General features: G+C 43.8%; 1 long non-coding RNA gene across 2 annotated transcripts; it reads right to left on the bottom strand.

The window, feature by feature from the left end:
- Positions 1–7,216: 7,216 nt before the first annotated feature.
- On the bottom strand, positions 7,217–10,640 carry LOC123164952 (uncharacterized). 2 transcript variants are annotated; one of them, XR_006482723.1, is made up of 3 exons: positions 10,164–10,640; positions 7,989–10,031; positions 7,217–7,874 (listed from the first exon to the last, which is right to left on the bottom strand). It is a non-coding gene; the product is annotated as an uncharacterized lncRNA (long non-coding RNA). The 2 variants fall into 2 exon arrangements; XR_006482724.1 differs by having other exon boundaries at positions 7,989–9,871.
- Positions 10,641–17,656: the final 7,016 nt, after the last annotated feature.

Below are 17,656 nucleotides of genomic sequence, written 5' to 3'. Positions count from 1 at the left end.
AAATATTGTTCATAGATAATCTTGATCATAAACCCACAATTCATCGGATCCCGACAAACACACCGCAAAAAGAATTACATCAAATAGATCTCCAAGAGAATCGAGAACTTTGTATTGAGATCCAAAGAGAGAGAAGAAGCCATCTAGCTAACAACTATGGACCCGAAGGTCTGTGGTAAACTACTCACACATCATCGGAGAGGCTATGGTGTTGATGTAGAAGCCCGCCGTGATCGATTCCCCCTCCGGTGGAGCGCGGGAAAAGGCCCCAAGATGGGATCTCACAGGTACAGAAGGTTGCGGCGGTGGAAATAGGGTTTCGTCATGCTCTTTGATGTTTTAGGCGAAAGAAGTAGGTCGGTGGAGCCACGAGGGGCCCATGAGGGTGGGGGGCGCGCCTCCCTGCCTCGTGGCCGCCTCGTTGCTTCCTTGACGTCCACTCCAAGTCTCCTGGATCACGTTTGTTCCAAAAATTAACACTCCCGAAGGTTTCATTCCGTTTGGATTCCGTTTAATATTCCCTTTCTGCGAAACACTGAAATAGGCAAAAAAACAGCAATTTGCACTGGGCCTTTGGTTAGTAGGTTAGTCCCAAAAATAATATAAAAGTGTATAATAAAGCCCATTAAACATCCAATAGATAATATAATAGCGTGGAACAATAAATAATTATAGATACGTTGGAGACGTATCAAGCATCCCCAAGCTTAACTCCTTCTCGTCCTCGAGTAGGTAAATGATAAAAACAGAATTTTTGATGTGGCATGCTTCCTAACATAATCTTCAATGTAATTTTATTTCTTGTGGCATGAATGTTCAGATCCGAAAGATTCAAGATAAGAGTGTAATATTGACATAAAAATAATAATACTTCAAGCATACTAACTAAGCAGTCATGTCTTCTCAAAATAACATGGCCAAAGAATGTTCGTCCCTACAAAATCATATAGTTTGGTCATGCTCCATTTTTGTCACACAAGAATGCTCTCGTCATGCACAACCCCGATGACAAGCCAAGCAATTGTTTCATACTTTAGTAATCTCAAACTTTTTCAACCTTCACGCAATACATGAGCGTGAGCCATGGTTATAGCACGATGGGTGGAATAGAATATGATGATGGGGGTTATGTGGAGAAGACAAAAAAGGAGAAAGTCTCACATTGACGCGGCTAATCAACGGGCTAGGGAGATGCCCATCAATTGATGTCAATGCAAGGAGTAGGGATTGCCATGCAACGGATGCACTAGAGCTATAAATGTATGAAAGCTCAACAAAAGAAACTAAGTGGGTGTGCATCCAACTTTCTTTCTCACGAAGACCTAGGGCATTTGAGGAAGCCCATTGTTGGAATATACAAGCCAAGTTCTATAATGAAAAATTCCCACTAGTATATGAAAGTGACAAACTAAGAGACTCTCTATTATGAAGATCATGGTGCTACTTTGAAACACAAGTGTGGAAAAGGATAATAACAATGTCCCTTTTATTTTTTATTTTTTTGGGCCTTTTTTTGCCTTTCTTCTCTTTTTTCTTTTTTTCTTTTTTTGGGACAATGCTCTAATAATGATGATCATCACACTTCTATTTATTTACAACTCAAAGATTACAACTCGATACTTAGAACAAAATATGACTCTACATGGATGCCTCCGGCGGTGTACCGGGATGGGCAATGAATCAAGAGTGACATGTATGAAAAATTATGCATGGTGGCTTTGCCACAAATACGATGTCAACTACATGATCATGCAAGGCAATATGACAATGATGAAGCGTGTCATAATAAATGAAACGGTGGGAAGTTGCACGGCAATATATCTCGGAATGGCTATGGAAATGCCATATTAGGTAGGTATGGTGGCTGTTTTGAGGAAGATATAAGGAGGTTTATGTGTGATAGAGCGTATCATATCACGGGGTTTGGATGCACCGGCGAAGTTTGCACCAACTCTCAAGGTGAGAAAGGGCAATGCACGGTACCAAAGAGGCTAGCAATGATGGAAGGGTGAGAGTGCGTTTAATCCATGGACTCAACATTAGTCATAAAGAACTCACATACTTATTGCAAAAATCTACAAGTCATCAAAAACCAAGCATTACGCGCATGCTCCGAGGGGGATAGATTGGTAGGAAAAGACCGTCGCTCGTCCCCGACCGCCACTCATAAGGATGACAATCAAAGAACACCTCATGTTTCAAATTTGTTACACAACGGTTACCATACGTGCATGTTACAGGACTTGCCAACTTCAACACAAGTATTTCTCAAATTCACAATTACTCAACTAGCACAACTTTAATATCACCATCTTCATATCTCAAAACAATCATCAAGAATCAAACTTCTCATAGTATTCAATGCACTCTATATGAAAGTTTTTATTATATCCATCTTGGATGCCTATCATATTAGGACTAATTTTATAGCCAAAGCAAATTACCATGTTGTTTTAAAGGACTCTCAAAATAATATAAGTGAAGCATGAGAGATAAATAATTTCTATAAAATAAAACCACCACCGTGCTCTAAAAAGATATAAGTGAAGCACTAGAGCAAAATTATCTAGCTCAAAAGATATAAGTGAAGCACATAGAGTATTCTAATAAATTCCGATTCATGTGTGTCTCTCCCAAAAGGTGTGTACAGCAAGGATGATTGTGGTAAACTAAAAAGCAAATTCTCAAATCATACAAGACGCTCCAAGCAAAACACATATCATGTGGTGAATAAAAATATAGCATCAAGTAAAGTTACCGATAGACGATGACGAAAGAGGGGATGCCTTCCGGGGCATACCCAAGCTTAGGCTTTTGGTTGTCCTTGAATTTTACCTTGGGGTGCCTTGGGCATCCCCAAGCTTAGGCTCTTGCCACTCCTTGTTCCATAATCCATCAAATCTTTACCCAAAAACTTGAAAACTTCACAACACAAAACTCAACAGAAAATCTCATGAGCTCCGTTAGCGAAATAAAACAAACCACCACTTTAAGGTACTGTAATGAACTCATTCTTTATTTATATTGGTGTTAAATCTACTGTATTCCAACTTCTCTATGGTTCATACCCCCCGATACTAGCCATAGATTCATCAAAATAAGCAAACAACACACGAAAAACAGAATCTGTTAAAAACAGAACAGTCTGTAGTAATCGGTATCAAACGCAAATTTTCTGTAACTCAAAAATTCTACCAAACTAGGAAGACCTAAATAATTTGTTTATTGATCTACTGCAATTGGAATCAGTATTTTATCACGTTCTGGTGATTTTTAACAATTGTTTTCATGAGCAGAAAGTTTCTGACTTTTTCAGCAAGATCAAATAACTATCATCCAAGAAGATCCTATAGGTTTTACTTGGCACAAACACTAATTAAAACATAAAATCACATCTAACCAGAGGCTAGATCAATTATTTATTACTAAACAGAAATAAAAAGCAAGAAACAAAAATAAAATTGGGTTGCCTCCCAACAAGCGCTATCGTTTAACGCCCCTAGCTTGGCATAAAGGCAAGACTAGATCTAGGTATTATCATCTTTGGTTTTCAAATTTTTAGCGAAGTCATGCTCGAATCCGGGAGGTTCTTTGCGTTTCCCTTCATATTTGGAAATTTTTAGATCTAACGAATCCAACCACTTATTGTAAAGGGTGATCAACATATTCATGCGGTGAAGATTTCCGCTAACACTTTTAAGAGGTTCAAGAGACTTTTGTAAAATTTTCGTTACTTCGCAAATCTTCTCAAAAATTTGTGTCTCTTCCTGGGTATGATGTGGCCCCTTTTGTTGAGGTAGTGTTCCCACTATCCCCTCTATAATTTCAAGCGCAGTACTGGGATCAATTTCGATAAAATTTCCTTTGGCAACGCAATCCAAGAGTTGTCTATGGGACATATTTAGTCCAACATAAAAATTGCGAAGTAAAATTCTGAAATTCACCTCTAAGGTGCAACTACGATAAGATTCCATCATCCTAAACCAAGCATCTTTTAATTTTTCTCCTTGCCTTTGTTTGAAGTGTAGAACTTCAAACTCGGGAGACAAAGGAGCAGATAAAGGACTAGCCATGACGACGAAACAAACGATCTAACACCCGAGCACACAAGAAGCAAGTGAATAGAGACGAACGAAAAAAGAGGGCGAATAAAACAGCAAAGGTGAAGTGGGGGAGAGGAAAACGAGGGGCAAATGGCAAATAATGTAGTGCGAGGGATAAGGGTTTGTGATGGGTACTTGGTATGTCTTGACTTGTGCGTAGATCTCCCCGGCAACGTTGCCAGAAATGGCTAGTTGCTGGGAGATCAAATCTTGACTTGACTTGGTGTACACCTCCCCGGCAACGGCGCCAGAAATCCTACTTGCTACCTCTTGAGCATGCGTTGGTTTTTCCTTGAAGAGGAAAGGGTGATGTAGCAAAGTAGTGTAACTATTTCCCTCAGTTTTTGAGAACCAAGGTATCAATCCAGTAGGAGGCTACATGCAAGTCGCCTTGTACCTACACAAATAAATAAGAACCTTGCAACCAACACGATAAAGGGGTTGTCAATCCCTTCACGGCCACTTGCAAAAGTGAGATCTGATAGAGATAATAAGATAAATATTTTTGGTATTTTTATGATATAGATTGGAAAGTAAAGATTGCAAAATAAAATAGGACGGAAACTTATATGATGGAAAGTAGACCCGGGGGCCATAGGTTTCACTAGTGGCTTCTCTCAAGATAGCATAATCTACGGTGGGTGAACAAATTACTGTCGAGCAATTGATAGAAAAGTGCATAGTTATGAGAATATCTACGCATGATCATGTATATAGGCATCACGTCCGCGACAAGTAGACTGAAACGATTCTGCATCTACTACTATTACTCCACACATCGACCGCTATCCAGCATTGTGACATCCCTGTATTAAGCTACAGTAATCCTCTAACTAATAATGCCAGGTCATCATAATGAATTTTGCTAAACCTCACTCGTTCCGAACCGAGTTCAATTTCAAACTTAAAGAACAAGTCAAATTACAAATTCATCAAACTGAGATTTAAAAATGTTCAAAAGGTAGTAGATATTCACTAACTAATTATAGAGCATCAATCAACACCTTTTTGTTCTCAGGCATCCTGAGTCTGGGGTATGCTGACACCAATCAGATCTGAATCTCGGTCAGATATGATGGTTGGAGTATATTTTAAAGAGTTATAACATTGGTCCTTATATGACCCGGTAAGGTGATGTCATGCCTAGCACACCTGGCCGAAGGACCTATTGTTATAGTTTCCTTTTTCGCAAGGTTAGCTGTTCTTCCATGAGGAAATTGTAAGACCTATTCTACAAGTTGTTCCTGATGGATCCTTTGTGTATCCAAAGTCTGATCTTCACCTGAAGACCATGCCAATGCTCTCTCGAAGCATGTCTATGGTACTCCGATTTTCAACAAGAACATTTGAAGCCCAATGCTAAATGTTTCCTGCTCAATTATCCAAACACCACTGTATGGGTAATGTCATGAAATTTCTCTCCCCTTACCTAAAGAGTTTTCTACATTATATCCTGTCATGGATATCATGCTCTGCTTGTCCTTCCGAAGGATATACCCCTGAAATATGTGTTTAAACACACTTTCCTTTCCATTGTTCTGTTTAATCTGATAATCATATTTTCCTTTCCATTTGTTGGGTTAACGTTTCTTGTGATCTATATGATCTAAGGAGTAATATTCTCCTACTTATGTAAACACCTCGGTGTACAATTCTGCCAGCAAGACCCTGTTACTATTGTTGAGGACATTCCGGTAACCACCGATGGACGAGAACTTTGCCTATTGGTCCGCCTCGTTCAACGAGCAGGAAGATGATTCTCTTCATCCCTCGCCCTTGGTACCGACGTTGTCACCGACATAACTGACAGGCTATCCGCTGACATGTGTTGCCAACATGGTCATACAAGACGTCACCGCCCTTCCTACTTTTAACCCACATGGTGGGCCCATAACCCACAGTTTCACAGGATCGAAACCTGACTCTCCTATACACCCCGTTGTCGAAGTTATTCCTCGTGCTTGACTGCGTATGTGATTCACGGGCCACCTGCCTAGTGATCTATTCTGGTACCAGACGCAATACTTTCCCATTGCTCTGAACCCCTGTCACATTTCGTATCAGACAACGAACGATTGTCTATGCGCTTGAAACTTCTATTTTGCACCTTCTTACTTTGCTCTCGATAATGTCTTAAGTTCAAACCGAGAGTTACTTTCCGCCACCTTCCCTGATGTTATCTACCAGATAAGCAACACTGTAGCGACCCGTTCTTCCGGAATACCCCCTTATCCTTCATAAGTACGATGGAGTTCCCGAAGAAAGGATGCCTACTTCATCTTGATGACCCGAAGCAGAGAAATGAAGACATCGACGTAATGGATCAACCTCTTCGAGAAGAGCAACTAATACCGATAAAACTCGTTAGAATTTCGTAACCAGAACTTTCCCCTTACCCCCCCTCTTAAATCTCGGGACGAGATTTCTTGTAGTAGAGGAGATTTGTGACATCCCTGTATTAAGCTACAGTAATTCTCTGACTAATAATGCCAGGTCATCATAATGAATTTTGCTAAACCTCACTCGTTCCGAACCGAGTTCAATTTCAAACTTAAATAACAAGTCAAATTACAAATTCATCAAACTGAGATTTAAAAATGTTCAAAAGGTAGTAGATATTCACTAACTAATTATAGAGCATCAATCAACATATTGTAAATAACTATGTGCCTCTAATTTCATTAAAACGAGAGCCAACTACAATTAAATTAACCATTTACGGTTGAACAAATATTTATACTATTCAAAAATATTTGAAACTTTTTGTGCAACCTAATAATATTGCTTAGTATTTATGTCTGAAGTTTCCTACTAAACAAAACTCATTTGGTAGCAAAATAGTATAAACAGTAGCTAAGTGTATAACAAAAAAAAGATTAAAACTGAAATTGCCCTGTGCACTTTTGGCCCACTATGAACAAGAGCTAGCTAGCCTACTATGCCTTACTAGATGACCCGGTTGCGCCAATGGCGCAAGAAGCGAATTAGCAAGAATGTTAGTAGTGAGTAAGTAGGAGATGTAACTGAAAATATAATGCAATGTGGATTGTATTACATCATGTATTAACCACAAATCATCAAATCAATACCAGAGAACCAAATAATGTCACCACCTCTGTACTAAGAACCAACATTTTAGCATAAAGAGTATCACAGGAGTGTTTACTTGCACATCAGGAGTAGCACAATTACAACTAAAGAGGCATTTTCCTCACTGCTATCCCTGAGCCCTTCACAGTGAAAGTTCCAAGCCTCGCAACAAGGAGGGTTCCAAGCCTCGCAACTTCTTCCTCCAGCTCTGCACATGACCCTCAGTTACAAACCTCGTCCCCCAGCTATGATTATTTCAAGATGAAATCAACCTTGAAGTCTGAAATCTACCCGGTGACAGACAAAAGCAATACCACCAAACCTTATTCTTATTGGACGAGCACAAGATTTATGAGAAGATAACACACACAAAATCCTATTTGGTTTCTGGATGCATGCACTTTCTGGACTGTGCACATCAAAGCATGGAAGAACATTCCTAGGGGAGCCATTGCAGCAAAACGAAGTAAACCAAAAATCAAAAAAGAGAAGTGAGTTTGTATCATGTAATTTAGCAATTTATCAGCTCATATCAGCATTTATTTTCCAGAGACCAAAGAAAATGACAGAAGTTTACATATTCTTTCCTATACCTTTCTACCAGAATGCTCTCTATTTACGAGCGCCAGACAGACTATTTCCACTTGGCGGCAGGTTGGACACAGCAATCCTTGCCGCAAGCTGCAAAAGAACCACACACGCACATACGTCAGGCCAGGAGACACGAACACGGGCGCCGTGAGGGGGGAACGGAATGGACCGGAAGGGAGAGACAGATCGAAAGAGGGAGCGTACGGAGGCATAGTCAGGCTGGGAGGCGGTGAGCGCGGCGGCGGTCTCGGCGGCGAGCTCGTCGAGCTGGCTGGTGGTGACGCCCATGTATACCCTGACGCAGACCTTCTACGCAGACTCCACTGCAGCAACCATATACAAAAAGAAAACACAACGCCAGCGAAACCCGTGGTAAATTAGGACCAATGCTTCAGCAAGCAATTATTAAGCATGCATGGCAATAAAACACAAGTCCTTCAAGGATGACTATAATGTATTAACACAATACAAATTCAGTTTCGGTATAAGAATCAATGAAGAAGCCTATGCCTACTTAATTTTGTCACAATATGTAACCAGAAGAAGTTGATTTAGTGGACAATAAAATATACAACACACTCACCCTTCTGACAAAAGAAACTGTTCTCTAGGAGGGACTCTTCTTTGGAAGTAACATTGATGTACATGAAAGAGAAGTGTAATGATCTTTAGCAGAAAAGGTACATGATAAAAAAAATTATGAGCTCAATTTCAGTGTATATAGAATACTTCAAAAAATTATGAGCACGATTTCAGTGTATATAGAATACTTTAAACAGTTGAGTTATATATACGATGAGAATCAATCAACGCAATCTCTCTAGGGGTGCTATAGCTGCTGCTCTACCTGTTTTTCAGAACATAGAGCTTAGATCTTTTTTTGTCAATGCCTATCGATTCACAACTTTTGACAAGCCTAAGGATCGTCGCCAAGGCAACATTCAAATGCATGCGGGCAGAGACTGACAACTAACACTTATATAAGCCCAAATGTCACCATTACATTATCTATGACTTTTCATACTGCTAAAAGCCTAAAACTGCATGAACTATGAAGATAATGTATATGATATGCCCAAACTACATGATATGGAGTTCTGTGAATATCCAATGCAACCCTGCAAGCGTTTTAAGGAACAAGAGTTAGATCCAAATGATAGAATTTGATAAGGGATCTTACACCCCTCAAGTAACTCATTTATATGGTTTTCAAAATCGTGGGGTATTTCTAAAATACAATCAGTTAAAGCAGCTCACATGCATCAATAACATCTCTGTGTTGGCATCCCTAGATAATAACATGGACAAAGAAAAGCTATTTTTCATACAACAAGATTAGGCGTCTACTGATCCCTCATTGCCTGAAATAAATAGAAGAGGGAACTATGTGTGAAGCTCACCTTGATGTGTTGGAATCAGATGCGCTCATTGTAGCTCGACCAAGCTGCGCCCATGGTCTTCAATGGCGCTCCCACTGCCTGTACAACCTACTATAGGCTAGAACACGACAGGTGCATGGAGGAGACAAGGACAAAGGTTGGCAACATATCAAGCACAACCAAATAAGCAAGCTCACATTAACAAAGCAAAAAATGCTTTTCACCATACTTCTCTCCTAGACTTGTCCTCATATCTTATTTCTTGATTATACGCAGAACATCAACACAAATCATGTCATCAGAATACATGACCATGTTCACAAGAGCGAGAAATCACCTTTGTTCTCTAGATTCCCCTTCTTCCCTTCTCTTCTTTCCCAGGTTTGCAGATACACATTTTAGAAAGCCCATATATTAGTCAATCAAAATCAGAGTGCCGGAGGAAGCAGAAGGCAAAGAAAAATAACGCATGATTTGCCTCTTTAGGCCATGCATCTCTGAGGTGAGCTGCAGCGCCTGAATCTGCGCTCATCATCCATCCATCTGTGTATGCAGAGGTGGAGCGCAGCCTCCCTTGCCCGAGCCCCAGCCTCCTCTCTGTTTTGTTTTGCTTTGATATATTGTAGAACCTTCTACATATATGACAATATCCAGTATGCACATAAAAGAAGCGGTTCATCTGAATTGGTGAACATATATTTAAGAACCCTGTGAAATAATGAGCCATTAAGCAAACAACAAAATCAGTATCTACAAATACAGACAAGGCGGCCGACAATCCAAACAAAAGGTTTACCTGATCGAGCAGAATTTCATTGACAAATTCCAAAAACAAAAATAGTCAGCACTGCGTCGTTGCAACAAAATCCTGCGAGATAGAAATAAAATTGGAACCACTATAAGAACAAATTAGCTCATGAACACATCATCAGACAGGATAGGGCAAATACTGCCAATACAAAGTACAGAGAAAACAGAAGAGGCAAAGAGAGAGGAGCACCTCGGCAAGATTTTGGAGGAAGACGTCTTCGCGCTCCTTTAGTCGACGCCCTCGTCCAGTGTTGTCCCAAGGCTCTCTTAGTCTTGTTAAGTGTACTGTCTCTTGTCGCCGAGGTCAGTGCGCTTGACATGGCGCTGCGTGCTACTGCCTTCGCGTCCCAAGGCTCTCTTACTCTTGTTGTCCTCTCCCTCGAATGCAATGAACGACAGGTACATACACCATAGAAAAAATGTTAGCAACTGAATATATGACATATCCTTCATCAATTATTAAATAAAAAATTGAAAATGAAGGTCATCTCATCATCTCATGGCCTTCTCTTCAATTTTTGCTTTTCAGAAAGGCTTTTCAGTGTCACAATTAACCAAATAAAGAAGCAACCAGCAGCAGGTAGTAGCAGTATAACACATAACAGCAACACAAGCAACCAGCAGCAGCAGAACCAGCACACACATCTAGCAGCACAAGTAGTAGCCATAGCTCACAAAGCAATTGCACAAACGCACAGTACATCACAAGCACAAAATCAAAGGGAGACAGAGAGAGGAAGCTATGTGCTTCCGCCATCTACTTAGACCAATAAGACATAATCACCTTAAAATTAGACTCTGTGTTTTCTCTGAAAGTTTACCTAAAAATAGTAAACTACATGATAGCAGACCATGCAGGTTAGCAAGCCTGTGTAAAGACATGATTGGTTACAAAACTACATCAGCGCATCGTATCTCTCGTCCTGGGCGGACATGAGGAACGCTTGCATCATCTCGAGCTAATTGTGATGAAGACCTCGTCACGCCAGACTCTATGTTGCAGAGCCACCTCCTCAACCGGTGTGGATTTGGCGTGGCAATGCACTGCATCCAACACAGACTTGCCAACGCTTACCTTTTTTCTTCTTCCGTCTATTTAACATATTTCTCTTCGTATCCAGCTTGCAAAGAGAAGTGTGTTATAACTGTTTCTGTAAAATTTGAACAAATCAAAGCAAGTGTTCAGTTTATTTTTCACCATCTGTTCATTGGATCCTACTCTAGTTTTAAGGAGTTTGTAAAGTATGAATCATATTCAACCAATAACATGTCGCGTATATATAATAACATCTTAGCCAACAATGCCTTGAAGGAGAGCAATATGTCAATATATCTATGATAGATGAGGAATGCAAATAATTTTCCCATACATCAGACCTAAAAAGTTTAAATCTATGATTAATGAGCAAATCAAATTCCAACAAGTATGCAATGATGCAATGGCCAGGAGCTAATTTCATCAATAATTCTAATATACTTCTGTAAAGAAAGAAGCTCATCAATATTGTATTTTGCTTCCCGCAGTCGTTCACTCCAGAAGTTAAGGTCCCAGCGTGCCAGATCATTGGCTTCTGCAGAACCAAAATCTTACAGAGGCTTTTAGATCTTCCATATCTGCATTAAGAAAAGCAACAATTAAGACATCTGTTTATTCCATCCTAGTTCCTAGCCTTCATAAAAGAAAATATGAGAACAACAATTGATGAAGGAGATATAATGCTGATGGATAGGCCAAATGACCACGGCATGCCGGTTGCTTGTATACAGCCGCGGGCCGCCGATCCGGCGCGCACCCCAACGACCGTGCGTGTGTCTGATCCAGCGTCGTGCTTACCTCAAAGGTCCGCCGGGCTGACCGGCGCTCCCCACGCCACGGGTACCAAAAACAGCCATCTCAGGATGGCTATCCACCTCTATTCCCCGTGCTTTGCTGCTGCGTGTGTCTGCTCGTGCTTGTTTTGTGTATTTATGTTGGATTGCTACTGCTGGGCGCTGGGTGCTAGTCTGCTTATGGTCTTATGGTGACCTCCGCCGCCATTCCACATCAACAATCTCCACCTTCAGGTCAGGACTTTCACAACTATACCTTGGGTGAGTAACAAGAATTACTATTTGCATATGTAAACAGCAAGAGGTGCTCTGCCAGATTCTGAAGCACATATATTACAGCAGCATGCATTGGTTTGGGCATATATAAACAATGATCACCTAGTCTACTGGATCCTAGAATCAAGAATTAGTAAGAAGCTAAGAAAACTGAACAATGTGATTCCCAGGAGGCAACACATATTTTTTGTCTCCCTCAAAACCAGTTAGCATATCAAACACAGTAGACTGTATCTACTCTTGCAGAAAAATGAGAAGAGATTGAATAGTAATATTCTGGTACCTCTAGGCTCATCCTTCTGAGGAAACATTGCAAAACATCCAATGAAATCACAACCTCCCAAACGTCGTCTCGGACATGGACTGGTCCTGAACCTGCACAACACAAGCATAATTTTCAGGTTGTCTTTTTTAGAGCACACAAGAACAGAAGCAAACAAGACAACAAATCCATGGATAGCGCTCTAAAATAAGTGATGCATCGGTCGAGCCACCGCCGGGACGCCTGGATCTCCTCTTCATCCTCCAGGTCCCGCATCTCTCCTCTTCCTCCAGGTCCGGAGCTGGCTTGCGTGGGGGAGGAGAGAGATGTCTGGGGCGAGGAGAGAGAAGGGGCTGGCGGTGCGGGAGAGGAGACGAGTGAGAGGGAGGAGAGGAGACGGACGAGGTGCGGGGTGGCTCGAGGCGGGGGAGCGGAGGCTCCATGGCGGCAGCTGGCTCGAGGCGGGGGAGCGGCGGAGACGGCGTCGGCAGCAGCGAGCATGGAGAAGGGGAGAAGGGGGCGCGGCGGCTACGGCAGGAGGGGAAACGGGTTAGGTATGTGGCTGCCCGCTCGCTCGCTTTTTTTCTCCCGCGCTCGCTCGCTTCTCTCCTTGCGTGCGTGATGCCACGCTCGCTTTGCCGACACTATTTATAGCAGCGGACATGAAATGACGAAAATGCCCCCAGCGGGGCACTGAATTAATAGGCGGTGGCATAGCGATTTAAAGGCGACGTGGAGGCAACGGTTGTGACTACGAGTCTAGGAGGGTTTATATGTTCGATGGGCACTAGACGCACAGGACCTGCCCAGCCCAAGTCGTTGGTCGTCCCCAACCTCTCGTGTCGTGGACGCTGCTCGTCCGTCCAGCGCGCGGATGCCGCGCTGTCGGCCATCCCGCGGTCGCAGAGATGGATAAGGACTCCCTTGACGCCTCTCCCTCCGCCAGGAACCCTAGCCATCCCCTGATCCCCTCACTCTCGTTTTCCTCCTTGTTTTCTTCTTCACCGAGCAGAGTCGTCGCCTCGCCTTCGTCAATCCCGCGACCACCGGCCTCCCCTCGCCGCGCCAAGATGTCCAGGAGCTCCGTCATCCTCGACTACGTAGCATCCGTACCAGGGAACCACGAGGACCACGCTACACCGACGGGATCGAGCGTCTTCCTCATCTACGGCCGTCACTGCCCCGCGCCCGATCTGCCTCACCGGAGCTTCTCCGCCTCGTCGGACACGTCCTCTGCCTCCCCCTGTGAGCGGCACCCCCATTCCCCTCGTTCCCCCCCTTCGTTCATCGCTCCGTTGCACCGCCCCGTGCCACCCATGTTCCTTCCAGTGGCTGCGGTCATCGCGACCGCGCCCACCACCCAGCCCGCGTCCAGCCCGCGCCCCTAGCGTGCCCTGCAACCGCTCGCGCGTGCGGCCTCTGCGCCCACGCCGCGCCCCTCCCGTCCTCGTCGTCCTTGCATGCCGCCCGCGCCCGCAAGCTGCTTCATGCTGCCTTGCGAGCTGCTACTGCTCCACCCCTGCTGCTCGCTAGCCGCTGCTGCTACCCGCTTGTACTGCTGCTGTTGCCGCTGCGCGGCTACTGGTGCTTCCAGCCTGCTACTGCTCCCGCTAGCTGCTGCCAAGCACTTGCCGCTGCTACCCATCGTTGCTTGTGCCGCTATAGCTACTACTGCTGTTGGTTGAGGCCGCAGGCACCTAGGCCTCATGTACGTGCCGTGGCCATGGCCTTAGTGCCTTTGCGTATGGCCGTGTGGTGGCCGGCCTATTAGTTTATTTTAGTTAGATTAATTAGTGATTAAGTATAGCCAAATGACATGTGGACCCTGCTGCTAATTAAAGGTTAAAACAAATAAAAATATACAAGCCTATGACATGGAGGACCCACTTGTACTGTTCACGTGTTGACCAGTCAAATGTTGACTAGATCAACCTAGCCACTGGACCCCACATGTAAGCCACTGTAGCTAAGCTGCTGCTGTGTGCACTTAGCAATTTCCTTTAAATAAAACGAATTAAAACAAATTCTGAAAATGCAATAAACTTCGATATTCATATAAAATAATCCGTAACTCGGATGAAAATACTTTATACATGAAAGTTGATCAGAACGACGAGACGAATCCGAATATGCAGTCCGTTCATCCGCTACACATCCCTAGCATAGCGAACACGCAACTTTTTCCCTCCGGTTCATCTCTCCAAAAACGCGAAACACCGGGGATACTTTCCCGGATGTTTCCCCCCTTTGCCGATATCACCTACTACCGCGTTAAGGCACATCTAGCACCGCGTTTGTCATGTTATGCTTTGAGATGCTTTGATTGCTCTGTTATTTATTGTGTCCCATCCCCCCGTTACTTCTTTCCGGTAGACCCTGAGACCGATGCCGGTACCCCTGTGATTGACTACATCGACGACAAACCCTTCTTGCCAGAGCAACCAGGCAAGCCCCCCCCCCCCTTGATCACCAGATATCGTCTATTCGTTCTCTCTACTGCTTGCATTAGAGTAGTGTAGCATGTTACTGCTTTCGGTTAATCCTATTCTGCTGCATAGCCTGTCATTGTTGCTACAATTGTTACCCTTACCTGCAATCCTAAATGCTTAGTAGAGGATGCTAGTATTCCATCAGTGGCCCTATGCTCTTGTCCGTCCGCCATGCTATACTACTGGGCCGTGATCATTTCGGGAGGTGATCACGGGCATATGCTTTATACTTTATACTGTTACATTACTTATGATACTGTTCGGAGATGGGGGCTGAAGGGGCAGGTAGCTCCATCCCGGTAGAGGTGGGCCTGGGTTCCCGACGGCCCCCAACTGTTACTTTGTGGCGGAGCGATGGGCAGGTTGAGACCACCTAGGAGAGAGGTGGGACTGGCCCTGGTCGGCGTTCGCGGATACTTAACAGGCTTAACGAGATCTTGGTATTTGATCTGAGTCTGGCCACTGGCCTATACGCACTAACCAGCTACGCGGGAACAGGGCACTCGGCGTCGTGGTATCAGCCGAAGCCTTCGTGACGTCAGCGACTGAGCGGCGCGCGCCGGATTGGAACGTAAGCCTTCTCTTGTATTAAGGGGGCTAGTTCTGCTTCCGGCCGCCCACGCAACGTGCAGGTGTGCAATGGGCGATGGGCCCAGACCCCTGCGCCATAGGTTTTAGACCGGCATGCTGACCTCTCTGTTGTGCCTAGGTAGGGCTGCGACGTGTTGATCTTCCGAGGCCGGGCATGACCCAGGAAAGTGTGTCCGGCCAAATGGGATCGAGCGGTTGGGTAATGTGGTGCACCCCTGCAGGGAAGTTTATCTATTCGATTAGCCGTGATCTTCGGTAACACGACGACTTGGAGTTGTACCTTGACCTTATGACAACTAGAACCGGATACTTAATAAAACACACCCTTTCAAGTGCCAGATATAACCCGGTGATCGCTCTCTAATAGGACGAGGAGGGGATCGCCGGGTAGGATTATGCTATGCGATGATACTTGGTGAACTTACCATCTACTCTCTTCTACATGCTGCAAGATGGAGGCTGCCAGAAGCGTAGTCTTCGACAGGACTAGCTATCCACCTCTTATTCGGGCATTCTGCAGTTCAGTCCATCGATATTGCCCTTTTACACAGATACCCATGCATATGTAGTGTAGATCCTTGCTTGCGAGTACTTTGGATGAGTACTCACGGTTGCTTTTCCCCTCTTTTCCCCCTCTTTTCCCCCTTTCCCTTCCTCTCGGTTGTCGCAACCAGATGCTGGAGCCCAGGAGCCAGACGCCACCGTCGACGACGACTCCTACTACACCGGAGGTGCCTACTACTATGTGCAGGCCGTTGACGACGACCAGGAGTAGTTTAGGAGGATCCCAGGCAGGAGGCCTATGCCTCTTTCGATCTGTATCCCAGTTTGTGCTAGCCATCTTATGGCAACTTGTTTAACTTATGTCTGTTCTCAGATATTGTTGCTTCCGCTGACTCGTCTATGATCGAGCACTTGTATTCGAGCCCTCGAGGCCCCTGGCTTGTATTATGATGCTTGTATGACTTATTATGTTTTTAGAGTTGTGTTGTGATATCTTCCCGTGAGTCCCTGATCTTGATCGTACACGTTTGCGTGCATGATTAGTGTACGATTGAATCGGGGGCGTCACAAGTTGGTATCAGAGCCGACTGCCTGTAGGAATCCCCCTTCCAAACTCCTTGGCCGAAGTTGAGTCTAGTCAATGAAAACTGTTTTACTAACATGGCTGTGTGGCTTACGGGCCCACGTCGCCCTTGGGTGGTATTAGGATCTTTTATTCCTCGTCTATACTTTGGGATTCTGATCTCTCTTCTATTCGGGTTAAATGATTTTCTAAAATCTAACTTTAGGTTCTCGAAAACGCTTTCTCCCGGAGAGCCCTTCAGTCCAGATGATCGCCGGCTGCACATGAAGATTTCAAAGTTACTTTCCGATACTCTTTCGGGACTGCCCATTGCTTTTGCAATTCCCTACCACCGAAATATCCCTATGAATAAATACATACACTTGACGTTCTTACTTAGTCCCCAGATGCTCTTATTATTACAAGATACCCTGAAATACTCGTTGTTGTTCCAAGAATACTTATGCCTACTGCCTTGTAGTTCCTTACCACCTGAATACCCCTACGGATAATTTCTCGCACTTATCGAGTATCCGCTCATCCCCAGTTGATTCATGTATTTCACAAAAGTCTTCGAAATGCCATTCGATCTTCCAAAAGTCCCGAGCATCCTATTCCTCTTGAAATTCTTGCTTGCTTGCATTATGGTTAATCCCATAAGTCTCGTAGTCTTATTGGCATCCCTTGTCATTATCATTTTGAGTCTGTTGACTCAATATGTTTGCGAATCACGCAATCATCATTGATCCTTATAAATTACCTTTCTGGCTGAGCTGCCATTCTTTTAACTGGAATTGGTTCTCGACCAATCCAATTGCTGTTGATTGTACCCTAAGGCTATTCAACTTATCCATCCCTAATCAGAGCATTGCTTCTGATTCCCTGATTTGGAAATCATAATTCCTTTGCATTTGAGATTTGAGTTAGTCAGTTGTTTCTATAATCTGATCTCCTTGCATTCTTCTTCCTCTAGTTGAGTATCGATGCTCACGTCAGATCCCTTGTGGACCACCAGATCCTTTGTTGGATTTTATCCAACAATGTCCTTCATATTCAATAAGCATGCGAGCCTTTCCTCGGATACATAATGCCTTTGGTAAATTGTATCCTCTGCTTTGTCAACCATGCTCTACTTTTGAGCTTGTGTTATTTACTCCTGAAGTTTGTGG

This window comes from Triticum aestivum, chromosome 1D (assembly GCF_018294505.1).
Source record: "Triticum aestivum cultivar Chinese Spring chromosome 1D, IWGSC CS RefSeq v2.1, whole genome shotgun sequence".
NCBI classification, from domain to species: domain Eukaryota; kingdom Viridiplantae; phylum Streptophyta; class Magnoliopsida; order Poales; family Poaceae; genus Triticum; species Triticum aestivum.
Note: the sequence above shows the minus strand (reverse complement) of the source record. Positions and strands in the feature narration are given on the sequence as shown.